Source organism: Mauremys reevesii, linkage group 3 (assembly GCF_016161935.1).
Source record: "Mauremys reevesii isolate NIE-2019 linkage group 3, ASM1616193v1, whole genome shotgun sequence".
Lineage (NCBI taxonomy): Eukaryota > Metazoa > Chordata > Testudines > Geoemydidae > Mauremys > Mauremys reevesii.
This window is the reverse complement of record NC_052625.1, coordinates 14658920-14666298: the sequence shown is the minus strand read 5'-3', so window position 1 is coordinate 14666298 and position 7379 is coordinate 14658920.

Genomic DNA, 7379 nt, shown 5'->3' with positions numbered 1-7379 from the left:
CACACTCCGGTGTGCCAGTTGCTGCGTTTGTGCACTTCTGTCCTTGCCCATTGACCAGACTCCTGAGATTTATGAAAAATAAATTAAAATTTCTCTTATCTTCCTGCCTGCTGGAAGACAGAAAGATCACGTGAGAGGATCTCCAAGGTCCCGGGGGAAGAGACGCAGACCCAATGCCAGATTTTAACATTTAGGTTTCTCCTGCAGCACATTAACATTTAATTTAAAAGCCTTAGCCCAAAAGCTGCTCGTGATGCAAAGCTTTAGGGGGCCTCTCAGAGGTGGCCCAGTGCCAAAATGATTCTTTGTCTATCCTCTATTCTTCCCGTGCTGCCTCATTTTTTGCAGTATTATATATTCATCCAGAGACAGTGCATAGGCCAGTATAGTGCACAATATTGCACTTGTAAACCTGCAACATCAGCACTCCTTTTGCAATGCAAATTTTCTTCAGTCCATTCAAATGACATTTCATAATGCTGCATTAAGCAGTTCCTCTCCTGTAACTACCTAAATGCAGTTTAATCACTCTGTGCATTGAAACAGATACAATTGGTTTCATTGGGCTCTTTTGACATTTAACATAAAGACCCCAAAGTTGCATTTAACTAAACTTAAATTACACACAGTGGTTTATTTAAGCATCCTGGGCAGTTATGACTGGCTGGGAGCAGGGGTGCTGGAACAATGTTTATAGTGGGGGTGCTGATGATGGAAACCAAGTATTTGGTGTTTATTATGACTACTTCAAGCCAGGGGTGTGGCAGCAGCACCGGCACCCCTTGTTCTAGCATCACTATCTGGGAGGAGCTGATGGCTGGAGCTGATGGCTGGAGGTCCATCCAGAGGCCAGTAACCCTAGCATGTCTGGTTAATTTTTAAGAATTTTCTTGCACCTCATTCATTATTGGTATTACTGTTTAATGCTGAAAAAGCGTACATAACCTACACTTTGCTCCTCCTCCCCCTGTTAGTGGCTGAGGCACTTAAATTTATCCATCTGCCGCTGCTTCTGGCTACAAGGCCAGAGTCAAAAAAGGACACAGGCACCTAATTGCTTCTTTAACCACCTAAATCCAACATGTAAGTGTCAGTAACAGACTCAAGACTACGCCTTAGCTTCCATTTAATCCTGTAGGTGCCTGAAGTTTCTTAGGCATCTATGTACTACCTACCCTCAGCATGATTCTCAAACCAGATATTCCCTTCCCCTCCGCCAGCCCTGTCTCACCTGTGGGACCCATTCTAGTTGGTGTGCTCCAGGCATGCTTGCTACGTCAGACCCTGCACAAAAGACAGCAGGGAAATTTTGGGGCTGGCTGTGTGTGTGCTGAGCAGGGACTTGATGGTGACTTTTGTACATCCCACGTGAGGGCCCTAACCACTGTAGTAAAGAATCACTTAAAGGTAATAATTGGAGATATACCAATTTCCTAGAACTGGAAGGGACCTTGAAAGGTCATTGAATCCAGCCCCCTGCCTTCACTAGCAAGACCAATTTTTGCCCCAGATCCTTAAGTGGCCCCCTCAAGGATTGAACTCACACCCCTGGGTTTAGCAGGCCAATGCTCAAACCACTGAGCTATCCCTCCCCCTTTCTGTCTCTCTGGCCCCATGAGTAATTCTTTTTATAGAAGGTGGAACAGCTCCAAACAGGAGATCTTGAGAACTCTACCCGAGAACACCCAATAGGCTGGTGATTAAGGCTTTCAGCTGGGATGTGGGACACCTGAGTTCTTCCCTGCTCCAGATCAGGCAGAGCAGTGATTTGAAAACAGGTCTCCCACATCCCAGGTGAATGCCCTGTCCACTGCGCTACTGGGGCTCTCTCTTTCTCATGAGAAAGGGCTAGCCAGGCTTAGGCACCTATCTCCAGGAGGGGGTTCTCCTGGAGAGGGAGGAGCCTCCCTCTGGCCTAGATTCACTCTGGTTGGTGCAGGTAATCCACCTCCCCAAGAGGCAGTAGCTAGGTCGATGGACGAATTCTTCATCCAACTTAGTGCTGTCTGCACATGGACATAGGTCGGCTTAACTATGCCGCTCAAGGGTGTGGATTTTAGTGATTTTTGGACTCCTCTTTGAAAAAGCTATTTCTCATTAATGTACAATAATCCGTATCTATTTTTCCACCCATTCTGTATAGCAATGAAGACTGATCTTTAAACTCATCCTGAAACACTTATGTAAGCAATAGAATATTTTATCCCATAGCGATCACTTTGTAACCTGTATCGCCTCGGTTTAGGATTTTTAGGTAGCATGCATATACATTACGAACCCAGGAATTTGCCATAACAGATCAGACTCTTCGAGTTCACTACCCTGTCTCCAACAATGGCCAATACTTGTTGCTTTAGAGAGAGGTACAAGAGTAATGTCCCATGTGGGGAAGTTTCTTCCGAGGTCCCCTCAGTTATGGCCTGAAGTATGAGAGAATTATACAGCGAAGGAATATAAACTATCTAATGTAATTGTGGATATTCTCATTATCCATACAAATACCTATTCTTTATTGAATCCTATTGCTCTTGACCTCAGTGATATCCTTTTATCAGTTTCAAAGTTGCTTTTCAAATGAATTTCATTGAAGTTCTTTTGTTCTTGTATTATGAGAGAGTGAATAGAGGGGCCTGATCTACTCTTTCTGGATCATTCAATATTCTATATGTTGAGGTCATGACCTCTCTTCTTTATTGCCTCACTTGAGCTAAACAGTGCTAATCTTCTCAACTGCGCACCGAAGTCTCTCCAAGCCTTTTATCATTTTGGTCACCCACCACTGGAACCGGCTCTTTCTTTTGAGATGGGCGACCAACTGAAGCATGCTATCCATCCAGCTGAATCCTCCTCTTGGTCTCAAACCCTTTACACCAGGGGTGGGCAAACTACAGCCCGCGGGCTGGATCCGACCCCTCAGAGCTTTGGATCAGGTCTGCAGGATTGCTCCCCATGGCACTGCGGGCCCCGCACCGTGAGCCCCCTCGTACACCCTGCACCCCAGTCCCCTGTCCTGAGCCCCCTGCTGCACCCTGCACCCCAACCCCCTGCCCTGAGCCCCCTCCTGCACTCCACACCTCTCCTGCACCCCTTCCCTGAGCCCCCCTCATACACCCCGCACCCCTCCTCTGCCCCAATCCCTTGCCCTGAGCCTCTTCCTGCACACCACACCCCCTCCCGCACCCCAACCCCCTGCCCTGCATACAATTTCCCCACCCAGATGTGGCCCTTGGCCCAGAAAGTTTGCCCACCCCTGCTTTACACCATCTGTATGTAAATGCAGAAGATTCTCAGCTGTTAGTTTGGACTGGCTGATGAAGGGCCCTTTCCCAAAGTCTCAATTCACATTGAGCGTCAATTGCACAGACTATTGCCTAGTTCTGATTAAATTACACAAACTTTGATGCAGAGTTTAAAAAACAGACTATGTAAAACTACCGTATCAGGCAAACGACCACCACCACAACCCATCACCACATTTTTACTAGCCCAAAGCAGCGTCACCCAACCACTGAGCCAAGCATACTCCTAGGACCAGGAGCCTTCATAGTAACAGGACTTCTAACCCACCAGTTTTCCTTGGTCATGACTAGGCAAGGCCAGCTTCGGAACAGACCCTCCAAACTCATCCCAAAGTCTTGAAGAAACCAAACAGTATGAACCAACACGGTTTTCATTTAACGCGCTGCCACAACATGTACAATGTGTTGGTGCAGCCCCTCCTGTTACTGCAGAACACTGCTTGACACACACAAGGAGTGCATACATAGTGGTTAGGCAGTTCCAGGTGAGGCTCAGGGCCTTAGAAAACACTTCAAAACAGTGATACCTCACCCTGGGAAATTACTTCTCAACATAGTAATTATTAAATTAAGTAGAGTGTCACTAATTAGTAACAGAGATGCAGACATTTGGCTACAGTAGCTGCACTAGTAACATGTTACATGTGTTGTAAATACAGTGAGGAGTTGGATGGTGGGGGTTGGAACAGCCCCTTGTTAAAACTCTGCCACTGAATTAAAAAAAAGGAGGGTTGAGATGAATTTTGCAGAAGCCTCTCTGGATACTGCTGGATACCCCACTATCTCTGCACCACCCTTCAAAGCACACGAGTTGTACGTTGTCCTACACTGTCTAAATATTCAGTAATTCTTAGTTGTAAAATATAAACCTCTCCAGGGAAAGAGTAAACAAAGTAAGAGAAGCAGTTCGAGGCAGAGAGGCATCCTTTAAAAATTGGAAGTTAAATCCTACTGAGGAAAATAGAAAGGAACATAAACTCTGGTAAGTCAAGTGTAAAAGTATAAATTAGCCAGACCAAAAAAGAATCTGAAAATCAACTAGCCAGAGACTTAAAAACCAACTGGAGAAAAAAAAAATGTACTTAAAATATTGTAAGTACATCAGAAGCAGGAAGCCTGCCAAACAATCAGTCGGGCCACTGGACAACAAAGGTGCTGAAGGAGCAGTGAAGAAAGGCCATTGTGGAGAAGCTAACTGAATTCTTTGCATTGGCCTTCACTGCAGAGGATCTTGTGAGGGAGACTCCTGTACTAGACCCATTCTTTTTAGGTGACAAATCTGAGGAACTGTCCCAGATTGAGATGTCAATAGCGGAAGTTTTGGAACAAATTGATACATTAAGTAGTAATAAATTACCAGGACCAGATGGTATTCACCCAAGAATTCTGAAAGAACTCAAATATGAAATTGCTATTAAGATACGTGACCTTTCATTTAAATCAGCTTCTATATCAGATGGCTGGAGGATAGCTAATGTGACACTAAGTTTTTAAAAAGGCTTCTGAGGCGATCCTGGCAATTACAGGCCAATAAGCCTAACTTCAATATCAGGCAAATTGGTTGAAACTAAAGAAAAGAACAGAATTATCAGACACAGATGAACACAATTTTGGGTGAAGAGTCAACGTGGTTTTTGTAAAGGGAAATCATGCCTCACCAATCTATTAGAATTCTTTGAGGGGGTCAAGTGGACAAGGGCAATCCAGTGGATTCAGTGTACTTGGACTTGGAGAAAGCCTTTGACAGGATCTCTCACCAAAAGGCTCTTAAGCAAAGTAAGTAGCCATGGGATAAGATGGAAGGTCCTCATGAATCAGTAACTGGCTAAAAAACAGAAAACAAAGGGTAGGTCTAAATGGTCAGTTTTCAGAACGGAGAGAGGTAAATAGTGGTGTCTCCCAGGGATCTGTACTGGGGCCAGTGCTGTTCAACATATTCATAAATGATCTGGAAAAACGGGTAAACAGTGAGGCGGCAAAACTGGCAAGTGATACAAAAATTACTCAAGACAGTTAAGTGCAAAGCTGCCTGCGAAGAGTTACAAAGGGACGTCACAAAAGGAAGTGAGTTGTGAAAAGATTGGGAAGAGCATAAAGGGAGGAAGTGTGGGAAGAAACAGAGAGCAGCCTGTTACTCACCACACATGCATGCAGTATTTGGTTCTGGCAGATTTTCCCCTCTGCCTGCCTGTGTGTTCTGGAGTGGGAGAGGTCTGTGCATCTTCCTAGAGAGACAGCACTATGGAATCTAGTCATTCACTTTCCCATTGGAAGCAATACAAACTGCTAATGAAGGCCATAATGCAAATAAAATAATAATAATAGTGAATCCAAAGGGGGATATTACAAAAGGAACAAATAGCAGTTGGGCCCCCAGACTCCACTTAAAAGACAATGGAAATTTGGTGCCTAGATGCCACTTGGGCCTTTGAAGATCTCCCGCCAATGGTGATGATGAGCTGAAATAGCCTTATCACGGCTCTAGAAATGTAGTAGCAGAGGTGTTTCGTTCCCACCAATTTGTGAAAATGAATTTCCCTTTTTTCAGTCCTCTGCTGGATTACAATATCAAGCCCACTAGTAACACGTGCCAAAGTGGCTGATTTCTCCAAGTCTCCTTTGTTGCTTTTGATTTATGATTGAGGCACTGGCAATGGCAACTGCGTGCTAAATGAACTGTCTGGATTTCTTCATTGCTTTTCTGGTGGTACAGATGAAAATGGACTTGACAAGGGCTTTTTCTTTGTGTACTGTATGTATCGCTCCATGTATCCTGTATTTAGCCTGATGATTCCTGCCTGATGACGGTGCTCTGCTGCTAAATGAGGCTATTACCGTCTGCTTTGAAATACAGAACCTCAAATGAATTCATAAGCATGTTGGAACCATAAGTTCAGCTAGGACTTGGTGAATTTATAAATCAATCTGTGTTCAGAGAATGTCTTTTCCTCTCAGCCCCCCAGGATACCTCCCAGCTTCCAAGTTAATCACAAGCCTTCCGAAACCTACTTACACACTGCAATAGCCCAGCCACAATGCATGAAAGACAGGTCCCACAGCAAAAATTGTACAGCGTGGCATATAAAGCTGCATGATCTGTTATGTCATAAGGCCAACTGAGCCTGTGAAAGAACAGAATGCTGCAGTGCAAAGGGGCACGTTCATTCTGGATGAGAGGAGCAGAAACACAAATCTTAACAGGATTTAATGCAAAAATACAGATCTACCAGTGCAGCAGATTCACTCCTTGTCTAGATCTACTTATCTAATTCACTCCATTGTGGATTAAAATGGGGTCTGTATGCAGTGCAGCCAGTGGTTGCTGATGCCCTGTCACGTGATAGGAGTATTAACCTCTGGAACTTGGATTCAGATCATGGGGCCAAGAAGTAAAGCAATTTCTTGCCAGAACTCTTGCATGTCTAACCTTATTACAATACAGGTGGTCAAATGATAGCTCCAAGGGTCCTATTTGTGTCTCAGAGTAGGCCTTTGTTTTGTAAAATAATTGTCAACTTATTAAAAATAAAAGAAACTTCAAGTGTAATTCAATACATTGCATTCTAAACCTGAAAATGCCAAAATATGCAACTTTTAGGAAGGGCTGTGGTCAGATATGCATCCAAACCAAATCCCTAGAGTAGTTTTTAATCTGAATCCAGATATGGGTTCAAACATTGCACATTGTTGCATACTGTAACAGTGCAACTGTTATGATCTCGTTCTCTCTCGGGGTCAGATACTCAGTTGATATAAATCAACATAGCACTATTAAAGTCCATATAGCCATGCTGATTTATGGCCATCAAGGATCTGTCCCAAGGAATCTGCTGTTTGCAGGACAACCTGCAGTTTGTAAGGCAGAGCTGACACACCATATTTCAGAGGAATTACATGTTGCTCTCTCAGGGAGTCTTCCCCTTTGTCTCTGCTCTGTTGTCTCCCCATAATGGAAACATGCTGGACAAATCTCAGTGAAGTGAGTTCAGCTTTATTGAATTAAGTTTAGAATCTTTGACGTTCATTGTATAAAAACTGCAAATGTTTACAATATCACCAATAGTACCTATATTGCAGTTC